The 19,141-nt window shown below is 40.6% G+C and overlaps 1 long non-coding RNA gene across 1 annotated transcript in view; it reads left to right on the top strand.

Annotated features, from left to right (window-relative positions):
- LOC139633637 (uncharacterized) overlaps window positions 1-18,688 on the top strand; it is a 273,989-nt gene extending 255,301 nt beyond the window's left edge. Inside the window, exon 3 of the long non-coding RNA XR_011693793.1 lies at window positions 18,417-18,688. This is a non-coding gene — a long non-coding RNA (uncharacterized lncRNA). The remainder of the gene's footprint in view (window positions 1-18,416) is intronic.
- The last annotated feature ends 453 nt before the right edge of the window (window positions 18,689-19,141 follow it).

The raw sequence follows: 19,141 nt of genomic DNA, 5'->3' as shown, positions 1-19,141 counted from the left end.
GGTCTCATCTAAGATTCTGAATTCCATGAATTTCTCAGGATCGCCTTTGAATGTCTCTCAGTTTGTGGAGCCCTTTCACACTTTACCAAGGGCCAATTATACTTCAAATCTTTGCATCCACTGAAATGTAAAACACTTTGGATAAAAGCATCTGCCAAGTCACACATGTAATTCATTTAATACATAATCATCACAGTGGTATTTATCAAAATGTCAAACGCAGCACCTGATGGCCAATACATTAAGAAACAGCTGAGGAAAACTGGGGTTTGTTTTTTTTAATTCTATGCACACACAGTCTGACTGCGATTTTATGGCAGAAGAACAGAGGCTTGAAAGGACAACTTTCAGTGAGGGATACTCACATCCCTTTTACTGAGCACTTATAAAAATGGGGGTTGTTAAACGGCCACCAGCTACAGCCGCCGCATCTTATGCTACATGCACAAACACATTATCCTTTCTCTGTACTTTTAGTGGTGCAGAGAAGAGTACATACACAGTCTTCTTGTGTCCCCCCTCACACACCAGAAATAAAAGGTTGTTTACAGTTCAGATATAAACCCCTTCTTTACCCCTTCTTCAACTCTCTGTCACAGGAAACCAATTATGGCTGATGCTGCTTTAGCAATGAAACTCAGAGCGGAAATGTGTCTTCGCTGCATGTGTGAGCGTGGATCACCAGCATGTGTGTACATAGGCATGTCACTGTGTATTATGCATGGCAGTCATCGTTTTTTTTTTTTTTTTACCAAACACAGAGAAAATTACAGTTGTTTCCCAGACACAAAACGTGTATTTCGATATTCTTGGACGTTTGTTTTTGTGTGTGCATAAAAAATATGTACAGACTCGAGTGTGTATGTGTGTGTGTGTGTGTTTCCCAGGGGACCTCCACAGGCCCTAATTGCAATAGCGTGCTTCTTGCTGTGGTTACCATCGGTTACAATCTGTCAGAGCCCTCGTTTGCATTGGTTTATGTCGACATCAAACCACATACTCTCTATGGCAAGTTGCAGCACACCTTATCTGATCCAACAGCAATTCTCAACCACTTAGACACACTGACTAAAGACCTGACGGTGGCTCGTTTGTTGTGTTTGCTCTGTGTTTGAAAAGGAATGTTTACCTGCATGTGGAGACCTTCACAGCGCTCTATCCCACTCTGAATGCATCTTGATCAATGTGACATTAGAACAGTGGTGAACCTTGAATGGGACTGTGTTCTTTCTTGATACACACACACACACACACACACACACACACACACACTGGAACGGAAACATTACTAGGCTGGCAGTGTATGTCCTTGACAATGGAGGATCTTGACTGAGGGATCGGTTCATTATACAATATTTCTCTCTGAGGGACGCCGCACCTTCCACTTCTTCAGCTTAAACGGCAGCAGCACGCTACTCTGCCACCCTGCTGTCTGCCCTGAATGATCAAAGATGAGGATGGGATTTAGATATGGCTACATCTGTCTTTTCAAAGTGACCCAGTGCATACAAAAAGATGCATTTACACAGTAACAGCCTAAAAAGCATTGTTTCTCCTCTCCAGGGTGCGTTTGAGTCTGTTTCACCTCTGCCCACACCCGCAGTTGATATCAGTGCACTGTGCACACTGGGAGTACTTGTACATCATTGAAGTTTTACTATTGAAATTTGACATAAACACAATTTTTAGTGTGTGTTTAATGAGTCAGATTTTTAGCCACATTAGCGAGCGAGCAGTTTCCTTCTTCATATCTTGAGTGGGTGCATTGCTGTGTGTCTTTGCATGTTACTCCTAACAACTGTGGACCAGTGGAATAGCTTGAAACTGAGTGTAGGAATGTGCATTTCTGTATGCATGTGCTTCCTCCTTCACATGCACAGTGAAAACAAAATCGCTCCATAGGGGTCAACAACTCCACAAGGGACCTTTACAGAGATCCTTTCTAAAAAATCCATATTCTGAACGAGCTATTTGATACCAGCTTCACCGACATAAATCTGGACATAGTCTGGGTATTGCCAGCAATATCATTCCATCCGTTAACAGGGACACTCAGCTTTGGAGACTTAAATGTTCCTGCCACAAGTGTCTGACACTGTGAGACACTAAAGAAATACAACTGATATGAAATGCTCATCCCTCCACAGTCTGCAACACAAGAGCAACATAAACCCACCTTCAATATTCTTTACCTCTTTGCCTGACCAATGGAATGTTTTTTTTATCCAATCACAAAAGCAGAGTTTACTTTAAAGAGGTATGTGTGTTTGGAAATGGTGCATCTGAACGTAAAATCTGCACTGAATGATAAGTTTTAACTTTGGCCTTCGTCGTTGGTGCTTTTTGATTTTTGTTTCATGTTTTGGGTGCGTAGTTCCCAAATGTCAGATTATTGGTATATGCAGAAGCTATGACATTTCATTCTTCTTTCTTAAAGACAACTACCAGTGCATACATGCGTGACAACACAGGGGCACAGCGTGCTTGCTGTACAGTAAAGTGCTGCACGGTAATGTAGCTCCTTTCCATGGTGAATGGCAATTTTCTGTACAATTTACATAAGTAAATATCTTAATGTGAATTCTTACTTGGATGTTTGTTGTGTGTGTGTGTGTGTGTGTGTGTGTGTGTGTGTGTGTGCAGAATATTTCCTTTCCCTGCCGCCACACTCAAGGTTAATGTATACACAGATAATGGAGATGATGTTCTGGAAAGCGTCCTCACTTCTGCCAGGGAATCGCAACTACATTGCATTACAGAGCTCATCAGCATGATGGAACAAGCTCCTTAACATCACTTTACACCATGTACATACCTACACACACACACACACATGCACTACTACCTCTTAACAGGTTGACAGCGCTGTGCTGACACACTCATGTGCTTTCACTTCATGCACTTCACCACCCCCGTAACCTCTCAGGTCCAATTCTATGTCGCACAATTAATCTTGCACCTTTTGAACCTCCAATGCTGCATACTGCCTCACATTTACCTGTTTTATCTGTCATCTTTGGCAACAATGTGAAGTGCTTTTAAGTCTAGTGGGCCTAATTTTCCTGTCACTGAATGATATTGTAATGTTCATGATATACATTTTCTGTCAGTTGCTTCCCAGAATGCACAAAAAAAATGTTCAAGTTTCATTAAAAAAAAACCATTTCCAACCAAATTCAAATATGATATACAGTCCAGACTGTAAGCATTGGCAAAGTTACACAGTTCTTGTCCTTCAGGCTCTGTGACACTACATTAAATGCCAAGTCTCAGCTTAAATTTGACTGGGGTTACATCAATATAGAGAGAACTGTGTTGGAGAGATTGCCATTTTTACACATAGTGCCCACAGTTATTCAGTAACTGGACAGAAACACATGAATCATCATAATCATCATACATAATATTTTGTGGAAGGTCCTTTGCAGTCAGTGACTGGCTGACTTTACCCAATAGACATCAGCAGACACTTTGCATCTTCCCTGATGATGCTCTCCTAGTCTTTCACTGCAGCCACCTCCAGCTCTTGCTTGTTGTTGGGTCGCTCTGTCTTTAGTAATCAAGTGTAATGCAGCTCTATCAGATTGAAATCAGGTGACTGACTCAGCCAGTCGAGGATATTCCACCTCTTCAGCCTGAAAAGCTATTTGGCTGCTCTTGAGGATCTTTGTCCCGTCGAATGATGAAATGTTGACCAGTGACTTTTGATGCATTTGGCTAAATCTGAGCACACTGTGTACCTCTGCATTCATCTTGTTGCTTCAGTCATCAGTAAAATCATCAATAAATGCCAGTGTGCCACTTCCATTGGCAGCCACTCCTGCCCGAGCCATAACAGCACCAGCGCCATGTTTGACAGATGAGGTAGTGGCTTTGGGTCATGAGCTGTTTTTTTCCTCCACACTTTCCTCTTTCCAGCATTTTGATCCAGACTATTGCACTGTGTTGCAGAACTCCATTTCTATTTGTGTGTTTTTGTGATCTTCAACTTGGCCTTTCTGTTTGTGAGTATTAACCAGTGGTTTGCTTTTTGTGGTGAATCCTTTGAGGTTGCACAACTTTTCTCTTGATTGTTGACAAGGAAACATTTACACCACTTGACTTTCTGTGCAGTCATAACAAGGTTTTTCTCTACCATGCAAATGAATTTTCTCTACAATCTTCCTCTACAAGACCTGCGCTTCTCGGTCGACAAGCTTGTTTGCCTTTTTATACTTTTCCTTTGTGCACCTGCTTCTTTGGAAAGTATCCAACTGTTGATTTTAGCTTTGATATTCCTCTAGAGAGTTTGCATTTTTTATTTTGAGCCTCATTATTATCTTCTTCACTTGCCTCTTTACCCCTCACACTGACAGACAACTCCACCCCAGTCTAAATGAAAACTCCCAGCTCTTAATCGACTCTGAGCCACATGTGAGCTCTTTTGTGAAACAACACACGGCTGCTCAAGAGATATTTCGTAGCCAGGTGTACAGTTGCTTTTGAACCCTTGCAACTTGGGCAGCAGGTGTTAAATGGACTATATCTCACACACAGTTTTGTCTGTATTGATGTGAACTGACTCAAAATAGAGCTGACACTTGGCCATTTGACAAAATAGCCATTATTAAATTTCAAACTGAAGAACACCAACTATATAACTGTCCAAATACTTACTCTACATTCAAAGAAGCACTGAAAGTTTCCCCATGAATGACCGCACACAACTCTCCCATTATTTTCTTGTAGTTGTGTCTCCAAACCCATGTCCGTTGTGTTATTGCTCTCAATCTGATGCAACCAGTCAATTATATGACCAAGTATCCTTTATGATGAAGGGTACTTGGCCATTCCCTACCACAGGCACGCCTTGGGCAGTGTAATGGGTATGCCAGTGGGCATTAACGCCCCCAGCTGCCCCTGAGGTTCTGCCCGCCCCAGGGACAGACTGCATCGAATGGACCCATATGAACAGATGGAGAATATACAGTATGAGAAGGGAATGGGCAAGCAGAGACTGCTTGCACTGCAAATTCACAAACGCATAGTCAGTGCTAAGGGAGGAAGTTGCAAAGAAAGGGGGGGAAACAGGGACAGCGGCGAATGAGGAAGCAAGTCAGCGAGAGAGTGAGAGGAGCAGGGACAGAGTGGTCCTATGCATCATCTGTTCTCATATTTTTAGCCTGCCCGCTTGTATCGAGGCGTGGGTGCTGATCATGATCGGATGGGCGCTCAAACGGAGGATCATCTCCCTGGATGTAGAAGCCTCTCTCCATTCTCCTCCCCTCCCTGCCCCCTTGTTCTCCCATCCGTGATGAATCTGAATTGTCTCCTAACCAAAAAGCGTGCAGCTCATTTTTCAACGCCGCTATCCCTTTACCACAGAGGTTCAGGGGGAACCCTCTCTCGCTTGTTCCATATTAGATGACACCCTTAATCCAGTTTCAGTTGGAAGTATGTTCCCTCGCTCTTCTGCATCCCCTTCTGTTAATTGTGTGTGTAATAGCCTGTGTTCAATTTCTGTGTGTGTTGCATGCAGGATAGCATTTGCATGTGCAAATTTCTGTGTGTGTGTTTGTGCGTGTGTGTGGGGGTGCAGGCAGATGTGTGGGTGTGTGTCATGTCTTTGCAGTGATTAGCTTTTGCTGCCAGGTCTCTCAGGACTTGTGCTACACTGTGTGTTCTGCTTGCCAAGTACGGTTAAGACTACACTCAAACTCCCAGCACTGTGCCACAGTGGGAAAAAATGAGTTTTTCTCTGCTGATTTGTTGTGAAAGGGGAGTAACACACACACACACACACACACACACACACACACACACACACACACACACACACACACACACACAGACACACACATACGGCTGTATAGCAGCAGTCAAGGTGGATTGCCTTAGGGTGTTTCTTACTGCAGGGAAAAAGCCAAACTTTTACCCAAGGTCAGCTTTGGATCATTTACAGGAAGTGGCTGAGATCAAATCTAAAAAAAATCAGCTATGAAATAACTATTTATAAATCCTGTAGTACACACAAAAAAATATGCTGAGCTTTGTGCAGTCTCTTTACCTGATGCATGCATGTTTTCTTGGCAAAAAGAAAATAAAATACAATAGATTTAGGAAATGAAATGGTACTTTGGTATCACAGTTAGATCCAGACATATTGACAGTTTTTTGGGGGGGGGTATAAAAGAGACATATTGTGGCCAAAAACAAAACAAAGCTTTGAAATCCAAATCGCTTCACAGCGAGATCTCAATTAAGCCTGACCTTTTGTATGATTAAAGCCTGACAACTTTGACAAACACTGTGTCCGTGAATGAATCATTTATAGGAGGGTCACTGAGGTTGCCCAGCTTGTTTTGATTACTGTCCGCTTTCTCTCGCCGCACTCGAGGGCCCTTCAGCTTTTCCAAGAGAATCTCTTTTGGCACCCAGGGGATTTTAAAAATCATACAACAAAGAGTAATGCAGCCCTATCTGATTGCAATTTAATATTTAATTTTTTTTCCAGTGTCGAGTTGAGTGAATATGGCAAATCCACGGCACCACTTTAGTTTACGTTGTGCCATGCTTTTTGGACATGCCAATCAGGCTCAGTCAGAGAAGCTTTTGAGACCAGGAAGTGGCTAAAGTAAGAAAAATAAAAGGCTTGCTTATTTCACAGGGCCTCACTCTTAGAGGTTTGTCTACAGGGGTGAAAAAAGAAAAATAGTGCTTGGGAATGTTACACCCTGACTAAATTGATTTTGGTTTGGGTTGAAGGTTTTATCAAAGCTTCTAATCCTCAGAGGAAAGGATAAGTCTAATCAGAATGTTTTTCTGTTGGGATTAGTGGCTGCAAGCTGCTCTCTCTCCTTCTCGTTCTCTTCCACTGGCTGGCTCATGTACGGTTTTTCTCTCACTCTTATGCACGTTGCCCTCGCCTCTTATCTCTTCCTTCATCTCAAATATCTTTCCTTTGTTTCTCTTGCCTTGCTCTTTTCTTATGTGTCTTAACAAAATAAGTTGCAGTGTGTTTCAAGTCTTTTTTTTCATTATGCATGTTTGCTTGTTGTGTTTTCAGCTCTAATCTCGGAACTCTTTCATATTTGATCCGTGTCTGCTTTTTTCTCATGCTGGCTCATCTCTTGTCCTTGCCCTATCTCACCCCCACCACCCACTTTCTTGGTCTGAGTAGGGATAATTCATCTATTATCCAATGTGGTTTTCCCATTTCCCCATAACACCCACTCTTCTGTATCTTGTTAAGTTCCCTCTCTTTTCTTTTCTGTAGAAGGAGCCTGTGTAGCCTGTATGGACAATGATCATTTAGATGTAATGTCTTTCTAACAAGCTGGGAACAGGCTCTTTATGGAACTGTATAATAAGATCATGGTGCCTAATTCACAAAGGGGAACCTGCATTCAGTCATTTTAAAAGGCCAGATGCTACTGTGGATGCTACCCTGGTATATAGATGGTTGATAAAAAGCCATGTAAATGGATTTTGAAACACAACATAAAGCCCCTGCATGTCACTGAAAACTGTCTCAAGGTTTGCTTTATTGCTCTCTTTGGTGGCAAGTCTGTGATTTGGTGTGAAATGTGCAAGGCTGACATCATCTCGTTGTGCACATCTCACTCGCTCATGCTGGTTTCATTCACATCTTGATAAGCAGATGATGCAACGTGTATATATGCATCTCTGAGCAGCCGTCATCTGGATATGATTTGATTCTACCCTGTTTGCGACATGATAAAGTGCACTACTATCATTCAGCGCAATGTGCTGCGTTAATAGAAATATGTCTATTGTAATTGTACCGTGCTTGCAAAAAGAAATGAAATAAACTTTCATTTATTCACTCCAGGAATGTGAGATGAACGCCCAGATGGCGCTTCTATGCTTTTTCATATCAAAGCTTAAATGAGCTTTCCAAAAGACCACTGCTTAAACAAAACAACAACAGTACTTGGATAACCACCCTCTGTCTTCATTGTCATATTGACTTGTTACAGCATACATAATATACACTCAATTTCCACTTTATTAGGAACACCAGTCTAATGCAGTCCAGTACAACTACAACATTCCTACCACAACATTTACTCTATCTTTAAAATGCCTATATTGTTCAGTTTTTCGAAAAAAAAAAATCTAAATTCTGTTATATGTTTATTACTCAGGTCATACTTAAAGACGGGGTTGTACTGGACTACATTCAGGGTCGACTTTTGGCCTATGTGGTCGCTTCGGGCCCCGTCAGCTGGAGGGGCTCCAAAAGGGAGGAGAAAATATTTGTTATTGCTCCTGATCTACTTTCAAAAGTCTGCCTCTGATGCCCAGGGTGCCCCTTGTTAAAACAACATACACACACACACACACACACACACACACACACATACACACACACAAACTGCACTAAACAGCTGATACGGAGAGCAGACTCCGCACAGACTGTGGAAGAACACTGCTAGGGGCTGACTCTGGCTTAAACCTGCTGTTTGTCTGCTTTTCAAACCCATATGTGTCACCAGGTTATTCCATAAAATCACGATAATACGATCCAATACTAATAACTAAGACATGGATGACAGGTGTCTTCTCAACCTTGAGTCCTGTTGTCATTGAGGCAATAGGTTAAGCAAAAGAAAGCTTATAGTGCAATTAGAGTGAGATTAATGTAATGTCACGGATACAAATGAATGAATGACAGCTGGCAAAATCACCCCACATGGCTCCATTCAAACAGTGAAGGCCACAATTTATGAAATATAAGAATACTAAATTCATTTATTTATCAAAATACAGTCTGTCTCTTGGATACATCAGCGGCAGTGAATGTAGTGAGCAAGCGGTTGTTCTGCGTGTTCCAGTGATGTTCAGCAGGTGAACACACCTCTCCAGTGCTGCTGTTGGTCGGCCGTTGAGTTAAGGCTGAGGTTAAAGAGTGTCTGTCTAAATCCTGTCTGAACCCTCCTGCAGGTTCACAGTGACGTCCTCTCCCCTGTGTAGTGTGCACTAAAAGTTGTATAATTGAGGAAAAAAACTGAATTACAATAAGTATATTATAAAATATGGTCGGAAAAGTCTCATATTAATCACTCCTGGTGCACAGCAATCTGATCATGATAGAATCATACAGAGATATGAATAATCAGGTTATGTTCTATAGAACATAACCTGATATGGTTTGATGCATATTCAGGACATGATATATATATCATGTCCTGAATATGCATCAAACCAGGACTAGTGAGAATCTAAACATACAGCTAAAGGTAATGATGTTGATGGCGTGACACAGAACATAGGTTGAATAAAGCTAAATTTTAAATAATAAATTATGGTGTGGCCTTGATTACTTTATATGGAGAGGTGTTTCTAATTCTAAAAATAAATAAATAATAGGGCGGCATGGTGGTGCAGTGGTTAGCACTGTCACCTCACAGCAACAAGGTTCTGGGTTAGAACCTGGTTCCCTCCCACAGTCCAAAGACCAAAGTTCATTGATGACTATAAATTGCCCAAACGCGTGAATGGTTGTTAGTCTCTATATGTCAGCCCTGTGATAGACTGGCTTCCTGTCCGGGGTGTGACCTCGCCCTCGCCCAATGTTAGCTGGGATTGGCTGTGCAGATAATGGGGAAGATAAAGGATGGATGGATAATAATAATAACAATAATAATAACAACAGCAATAATAATATAGAAAGTAAACTTTACAGCAAAGTATATTTTACAGCAAAGCAGTTGTTTCAGATTCAATTAGAGTATACAGGTGTATCAAATAAAATTGGCCCTTGTATTGTTGGCAAGGTCAGTGGTTCTCAAACGTTTCCACGTCAAGGACCCCTGGATTGACAGAAATTACCATGGACAACCATTTTGTCCTGGTGTCCTGGAGTCCCCCATCCGTCCCCCAACATAGTTATACACTCTGTCATTGTGTTACTTATTGATGGAATTATAGTGTGCTAAATCTATTCCCCGTTTGTCTAGGGGCCTGCAGGAACCCGCCCAAGGATCCCTGGGGGTCCCCGGACCCCAACGGGCTTGGTGATCTTTTATCAATAACTTCACTTCACTAATTCACTGTAGCAGGATGGTCTAGAATGGCTTTGAAAGTCCTCACCAAAAACTTTTTTTTCAACATCTTATTGCGTAATTCGGTGATTACAAAACTAGTGAAGACAAGTGTAACAATAGACGAACACATCAGAAACATTTTAATGTGCAGCAGATATACAGTAGCTGTGCCACATAACATATCTACAACAAGTTCATAATTTTCCCATTAAAACATAATTTTTCCATCACTAAATCCAACATTGCAGCTTTTGAGACTGCACCATATTTACAGAAATTGCTGTCAGCAATTTGCTGACATGAATACCCATTTGATTCACTGAGGGCTGAACAGGAAATCTGTTTTCATATCAGAAGAGTCAACTCAAGGAAGAATTCATTACACAGTCATGAACAACCTGAGAATGTCAATTTTCTCTGCCCCCAAACAATGAAGAATGATACAATCATGTGCAAACTTGAAACCATGATTAGTGTAAAATGTTTTTGGCTTTGATGTTTTTTTTTTGTTTTTTTTTTCATAAAGCCTCAAAGGAAACACTTTCAGGCTGAGTAATGAAGCAGTGACATGTCAGTTTAGGTGAAGCATTGTGCTATTATAATCATTTAATCAAAAAGCCATCACACAAATCATATTTATCAGGCAAGATAGCACCAAAGCTTTCCATTCCTGTCCCTCACTCCTTTAGTGCAGCATAATCCAGAAAATCACTTGAGCGGATTATTATGCAATCCAATTATGGTTCATAATCTGAGCCTAGAAAGAGTTCCTTTGCCTCTGTACTGCCTGACTGCAAGATGGTTTAGTTATCTAAGCTGCACGGTGATTTGTATGTATATGTGGTTGTGGGTGGTGGACAAATCCTACAAATGATTCATGTTTCAAAGATGCTACCTGATAGGATTTACATGATAATTATAGGCAATTACAAAAAAAAAAAGTGTACATATGTGGACAGCTAATGTCCTAATTGTACAACTGCAGGATGTTGTGCATTTGTAAACAAGAGGACAATGCATTTATAAGACCCAGTAAGTACTTTCTGCCTAGTTTTAGTATTAATTCCATAGTGTATAAAAGATGGTTGACAGGATGAATGATAGATTTGCTGTAACATGATGATGCAAGGAAAAGCATCAAGTAACCATCAACTTATCATTAAATAGTTTTTTTAGTATGGTTCAGGACCTCCGAATCCCTGTCCGCATCTTGGTCAGAAAAACACCTGAGATAAGGAAAAATGTGTAGATTTAGATAGTTTAAAGGAACACTTCAACATTTCAGAAATACACTTATTTCCTTTCTTGCTGACAGTTAGATTTGAGGAGCAACACCACACTGAAATCTGCTCTATGAAGGAGCTATTTGTACGTTTTCTCTGCTGCCAAACATTGTTTCTTGCCAAGTGGTGGTGATTGTTGCGTGACAAGGGCTTCAGCCTTCATTGTGTTTACAATATAAGAGGTTATAATACATTTCCAGGGCAGACTGGAGGCTACAGTGTGTCACTATCAAATACAGACGAAACAGGCTGGGACCAGCTGGTTAGCATGCTAACTTCAGTAGAAGAAAAGATGTGGTAGAGACAAGAGTTAACACTGGTGTTGCTTTCTACCGCTGGAGGCAGCTCTTGGTGAGTAAGAGAAGGAAGTTTGATGCTGAACTTTTTTCTGGACTAGTCAGTAAACAGCTGTTAATGCTAATGCTGGTTATGTAGCAATAGCAAAACTTAAAAAAATGGCTCCTTTAAATAAGAAGCTACCGCCAGCAGACAGCTACTTAGCTCAGCATAAAGGCTGGAAACATGGAAACAGCTAGCGTCTTTATGCTAAGCTAACAAAATTGTCTGCTGGCTTTAGCCCTATATCTAGGCAGATGTGTGAGTAGTATTGGACTTGAATAAACATATTTTCAAAAATATCAAGCTATTCCTTGAAGAACATTAAATCGCTCTAAAACGTATGCATTTCTTTAACCATCATCAGAATTGTAAAACTGTTCAGCATGAAAATAATGAAATGACATCAAAGGGAAAAATACACCACTTGATTGGTTAGGGGAAAACCAAACAATGTAAACCACCTGAAAATTCAGACATGATTACATGATGTCAGACTGAATAATGAAGTAAAAGGACATGGCAATGCAATGTGATTATCAAGCTGAAATAGATTAAATGAAAATGTTACCTTTACAGGTCTTTCGAGCCCCAGAGCTTTGAAACCTGATTTGATCTAAGCTAAAAAAAAAAAAACAAAAAACTAATGAAAGAAGATCAACACAGGCAATGTCATACACGTATACACAGAAATAGACACACACATGCCTCAGTTGCACTTAAGACACCTAGGCATCAAACAGCTTTGTCTCTATCACAGAGATGACATATCAAAGCCTCAAAACACTCCACTTCAGCACACAGAGGCAGGAGATCAAAACACGTCCGCACATCTGAACACACACGTTCAATAATCTTATGCTTATTCCGCTTAAAATAAATAAATAAATAAAAGCCGATCACCATTGAAGCATGTATTCTTGCATATTATAGATTTACACTACATGTTGCAGCCGTGCAAACACTGCGGCAGGCACTTTTACAGTCTCAGGAAGAAAATCCCAGCTTCATAGTTTTCTCAGAGGCTTTCTTATAGAAGTCTGATCTGGAAAACTTTATTTTTTTCTGCTGTACTATCCTAGGGCTTAATTAGTAACAGAAATGTTCAAGTCTCGCAATGTGCATCCACCATTACTGCAGCCAAGCCTGCCTGAAATAAATTCTGTAATGTTTGTTTTACCACTTGCTGTATATAGCGAACAGGAACTCCTAGGAGGCCTTGGCTTCTCGGAGCATCTCTGCCCCCACTGGCCTGTGAAGGATTCCCAAATGTCTTTGCCTCATCTCATCTTCATTACTCCTTCTCATTCCTCCTACGCTCCCAAGTCAAAGAGAGACAGAAAACACCATGAAATGAAGCTAGAGGATTCATGGAAAGGCTCAGTTTGTCAAACATGTTGACAAGGAGTCTGATCAGAATCAATACCAAATCTATATCTAAGAGAGAATATCCTGCAAAAGCTGAGCACAAAGGTTGTCTGTGCAAGCAGCATATTATGACCCATAGTTACTATTTTATGTTTTATATTTTATATTTTATTGTTAGGCGACCTCCAGCAACTGTAGTAATTCAGGAGGAAGTCAGGTGACGTAGTATATAGAACGATAAAGTCTGCGTTGGGAGGGATGCATCGACAAAATACAGAGCATTCACATAAGACACCGCTGCTTATTTCCTATGTGAAACAGACAACGCTGTTTCTTCTATCCATTACCATTCTATAACCTTCTCCGTTTGTTAATTATTGTAACCATGACAACAAAGGTTGCCTAACCTTAAGGAAGTCCTTATTTTAACCCAAACCACAATCTTTTCCTAAACCTGTAGTTCTTGTGCCTAAACCTCACCAAACCATGACCACTCCACTACTTTTAACTGCTGGTTTATTATTGTTACCATGAAGATGAACATCTGATAATCCTCCTGATGGTACGCCCCTAAGGTCATATTATTGTTACCATGACAACAAAGGTCTGTTAAGCTCCTATTGGGTCCAATCGAAGAGTAGGTACAAGCGCTGGAGGATTTGTTGGTCTAGGGACTTGGTGTGGGTCCAAAATGTGTTATAATGAATGCAAAGCGAGAACCTACTGGGAGAATCGTTGAGAAGAGGATCAGATCATAGCAAGAAGGCCCAACCACCCACATACTTGGAGCATCCAGCACTTCCAATTAAAATGTTTTGAAGTTCAGGGCTTCTGCTTTGTTTTTGTGTGCTTATTGTTTTTAGCTGGAGTTGTGACACGTATTTGGTATCATTAGTGCCATCTCTGTTAACAACTGCTCTTTCCCTCAGTCTCCCTTCATCAGTCTTTGTTTCTTTGGCCCCACCCCACCCCCCACCCTCCATATTTTGCTTTCATCTCAGATCAGAGGAACAAAGTCATAGTTTTCAACCTCATCTACCACTTTTTTTTTTTTTTTGAATACTCTTTCCCCACAAAAAAACAGAGTGACGGTTAAGCTGGCTGTGTTAAGTCTCCCACTACTTCCCACTGCCATTGTGTTTTTTTTTTTCCTCTTCATTCTCATTTTACGCACCATCTTTTCCTCTTTTCCTCATGCATGTCTTCCCATTTCCTGAGCCACTGCTGTTTTCATCCATTCTTCTCACACTCAGCTGGCACTTCACTGTTTTCCTCACTACCCCTTCTGTGTCCCTTCATCTCCTGCTTCTCCACGGCTCTCTCATATGTAACGAGGTCCAGCTCTCAGAGGACCAGAGTCATCCCCCCTGGTAGGAGTAAACAACCAATCATGCACCATATCTGGCTTGACCCCCAACCTGTCAGAGACCAGATCAAAGCATGAAGTGAAGCAGAGGGCACACCCCCTCTGCTAGAGATGGACACTCATTAGATGTACAGGATGAGGGCATGTTGTGTGTGATCAAATGTGTGTTGCAGACAAAAAGTTAAAAAAAAAAAAAAGAGAGAGAATAAACTCTGGTGCAGAGGAGAAAGGAAGAGACATAAAGTGGTGTTTCTGAGCTGGAGTGGGACTTAAAGTTGTAGAGAGCGAGGCAGAGAAAAATTAACTGAAGGAGATGTAGAAGGGCAGACAGCACCACTAACACATTCTGTCATGTACCATTAGTTCTCAACAGGAAAAAGGGGGAAAACAAGTTTCCAGTTTAATCATTTCCAAGTGAATTGGGTGAGAGTTGTCACAACACCCTTTACGGCTGACTAAAATCAAGAGAAAAAGCATAGTTCATTTGTCAAAGTCTTTATCAATGCCACTCCTTTATCTTTCTTTAAGCAACAGTGACATGGCTCTGTACGTGGCATTTAAAGCCAGAGTTTAACAATGAATTTGAAGTTGCAGCGGTGTGCTCTGACAAGTGTTAACACGTCTGTGTGACAGGGAGAGTTCGGCAGAGAATATGTCCACTTTCTATTGGAATACGAGGAGATGCTCCGTGGAACGTTTTCATGTATATTTCATCTACAATGAGATGTTGCACTGTATTATTGATAGCCAACCGCTCAGCTGTCTGTCTGCTGCTCTTGCCCCCCTTTGAAAGAGTTTAAGTTACAGAGGGTGACTCATAATTGAATCATAAGGCGACAGCCCCAGTGCTGGGTGGGGCATTTCAATGGGAACCAGCCTCCTGGATTGGCATGAAGAAGGAGGATGGACAGGGATAAGAACAGGTTGAAAAACATCAGAGCATTGATTTATTGTAGTCAAGAGGCTGTGTGTTATTGAGGGGTACAGGGGATTCTATACAAAAGCTTTGTTTGCAGTATTGTATTGGTCAGGCACTTTTTAATGCACTCATTCAATATGTATTGATTGTTTCCAACTAATGCACTCATTCATTCATTCACTCTCATTTTAATGAAAGCAACACACATCTGCAGTAGTTCTTTTGCTTTTCAATCAGTTTTATCTGCATTAGCATCACAATTGCAGAAGGAGAAAAAAACTGACATTTTTATTTTATTCTCATATTATTAGATTAACAACAGGAAGCAGAAATAATGCAGTTCAGTACAACTTAAGATGAAGAAGAGCAGATTTGACAGCGCTTTGTTCTTTGATAATAAGCATTTTTGCAGTAAACTCACTTCTGGGAAATCTGGAGAGATTTTAAACAAAAAGCATATAATAGTATACTGTCTTACAAACACTAATTAAAGAGTCTAAACTCAATAAAATATGGAAAAATCCCCAGGTCACCCTGCTGCCATACATATCAACTCACTGACTTCCTCAAAGGAAATAGTATGTATTCAGTGAATAATTCCTAGATGTAGATAGAAATGCCTTATACATACAGTATATCAATGTGTTTTGTATTGTTGTAAGTTGTAAACTGTTACATAAGGGATGTGACAAACATTTTAAAGGACCCATATTATTAAACATATATATCAGAAAGTGAGATTTCCATGTCATCTTTTATTGTTAAACAGGAGTAGGTGCAATATTAATACTGTGAAAGTATCAAAATGCCCAATCCACACAGAAATGGACACAGTCTGTAAGAAACTGTGTCTTGAAAACGAGCCATCGGGACTTCTGTAATTTTTGTGATGTAACAACGAAACAATTACTGCCCTCAGCCATGCCCTAAGTGTATTTGATTTCTCCAAGTGTGTGGCTCTCTATTAAGGACCTTTACTCGTGTTCTGATCTTTTCAGCTTTTAATCTTTTAACTTTATTCTTGAGCCTTGGGTTGCTTTTATCTTGCTGTTTCATGTTTCCCGTTTTATCAGTTCTGTTGTTTTATGGGCTACACTTGGACTGAAAACCAGTGATTATTGTGGCTGTGTGTGGACTGCAAACTTGCTTACTCACAGTTAACAGATGATATCCACCACCTGGAGTTGGGCTGCTTGGCAGCTTTGTCGCCGTAGCTACTGCCCAGGCAAAGCATATTATGTACAGTTTTACACTCTTGCTATCCTAGCTGCCTGATCACTCATCTCACCAATGTCCCCAATGGTCTCAGATTCTGAGGCCTTGCACACCCCCCTGACTGCCTCTCCTCTGATTGGCTAACTGCTTTCTAAGGCTTTCTAAGATGATTTTTGGTTCTTAAAACCGTGAATGTATCTTTTTATGGATGTAAAAACTTCAAACAGAACACCACCAAAAATGTAAAATATGGGACCTTTAATTAAAAAAATGAATTAATAAATATAATGATGGACATTATAGACAGGGAGGAGAAACATGCCCAGCTGGTCTCTGAGCTACGCAGAACTAATTTGATTGCACTTAAGTCTTATTTAAATATTCATCGGGCTTTCTTTGCATACCACTTTCAGATGAACACAAGAGCTGCAGTTTAATTTAGTGATCATTAAAGAAAACAGGAATATTTCAAATCACAGCAGCTCCGGGAGTCTGTGCTCTCATTCAGGAAACAAATGATTAAAAGTACACGGGCGACATACTGATTAATTTTCTGGTTATGGTCTTTTTAATCATTCGACCCACTCTGGGGTTAAAACAAATAGACAAACAATTCAATTTTTAATACTCACAGGGAAAGTGTTCATTTCCCATCTTCAAGAGAGAATGAAATGAATGAATGAGTGATGATACAAAGACGGTGGTGACTTCAGATTCACAGAATACATTGTGTGTGTGCGTGTGCGTGAGTGTGAGTGTGAGTGTGAGTGTGAGTGTGAGTATGTGTGTCTGCGTGTGTGTTCATCTGTGCTGTTAGAATCTCAGGATCAGGTCTCATGTTTTCTCAGTGGTCATAAATCGATGCCGTCTCCCCAGGGTTTACAGTCACAGTTTTTATCTCTCGTCATTGATCTGTGTGTGTGATAGTGACTCTCAGAGAAAACGCATACGCTGTACAGAATCACACGTGAACACATACACAAACACACTGTACTCATTTAGTCAGATATCCGGACAGAATGTATATGATGCCTCCGAATTATTTTTCTTTTCCTGTTTTCCTGTAAAATATCCAGGCTGATCAAAGAACAGCTGAGACAGTTAAAACGCCTAATAATTTATCTTGTCCTTATTTGACATATGCTATCATCTGGCTGTGAATGTACAGTAGTCACAGCAGCAGCTGAGACGGTGGGAGAAGGGAGGGGGGGAGGCCTATAGTGCCAGAACTTGTCTCTGCTCATGCACAGTCAGTGTGAGAGGAAACACGAGAGTCGAGGCTGCATTTCATTCCCTCTTGGAGACTTTCTCTGTTCCAACTCAAAATTCCTCGCCAGCTGTCACGGTCTCTGTTTACATTCATGAATTCAATCTGAATGTTTCAGAGGTTTTCTGTCAAAACAGGTGAGGCTGCATTGCTGGATACCTATCCACTTTAATAAAAGTCTGCCCTATTTGCTTTTTTAGCTCAAAGCTTTTGTTGTTAAAACCGGCTGTCAAACACGACACGATTGCATGTGACTTATCATATCTGTTCCTCCTTTCAAATGAGTGCTTTACATGCAGGGGGAGTTACATACGCACAGCTTTCAAGTTTTAAAATGGCTCATTCTTTGATCAGTAGCTATTCTGGATGCAGTTAACACCTTTTTCTTTTTCTTAAAGTAATAATCCCTAAGATCATATTTGTACTATGTTTAGGACTCATTGCTGTTGTTGTCTTTGTACTACACTTTTAAATCAAATAATAAAGCTATTTACAGTTTGTGTTTTTGACTTAAATTCTTTAACACTGAAGTAAAAAAAAAGTATTTCTTACTTAGGGTTACTTGGGTGCTTTATCGTTTTTCTTTTTCCTTTATTCTTTTTTTTTTCTTCAGCAAAGGGAATGAGTGGAGGCAAAAGTGATTTCGTACACCACCAATGGCACAGAGACAATGATGTTTCCATGACAATGGTGAAGAGGTCCAGCAACAACAATGGACCTTACTGGGGGCAGGTTTCTGTTTGGACATAAGGACTCAGGTGAGTGCTTACAGCAAACATAAGTGACTGAGAAACCTGGATCATGTTGTAGTAAATCAACCCTTAAAGTTGCATTGATTAAATTTTGACCACAAACATTAAAAGCAATCTCATGATAAGTCAACCCCAGTCTACCACCTCATGGTTGTATGCCTCCACCACTCAGACTAGTTTCAGATTACATCACTGTTTATCCAGAGTCATGTGAAATATTAACGAAACTGGCATATGATCCCATGACAAAGATTCTTCAAGTCTAGGGCGTTATGATGGGATTGACAATGTTCCTCCAAACAATACTCTCTCCTTTGGTGACTCCTGTGGTAACAGTGGAGAGCGCCGTCCAAAGATGTCCAAAGTAAGGTTTTTAAATGTGGCATAACTGTGTACAATGTCAATTGAAAAAACATAAGAAGGCAGCATGAACTGAGGCCAAGATGCATCTGCAAGAGTCAAAAATGTTTCAGCTTGGGGAAAACATTGGGGGATGGGGATTTTGTGAATGTAGCTCATTAATGTTCATACAGCTACTCAAGTACTGCAGCAATGTACAATTTGAGGTACTTTTTATTCTACATAA

The sequence above is a fragment of the Trachinotus anak genome, unplaced genomic scaffold (genome assembly GCF_046630095.1).
Source record: "Trachinotus anak isolate AG129_WGS33_773 ecotype Australia unplaced genomic scaffold, CSIRO_AGI_Tana_v1 ptg000016l, whole genome shotgun sequence".
NCBI classification, from domain to species: Eukaryota; Metazoa; Chordata; class Actinopteri; order Carangiformes; family Carangidae; genus Trachinotus; species Trachinotus anak.
Note: the sequence above shows the minus strand (reverse complement) of the source record. Positions and strands in the feature narration are given on the sequence as shown.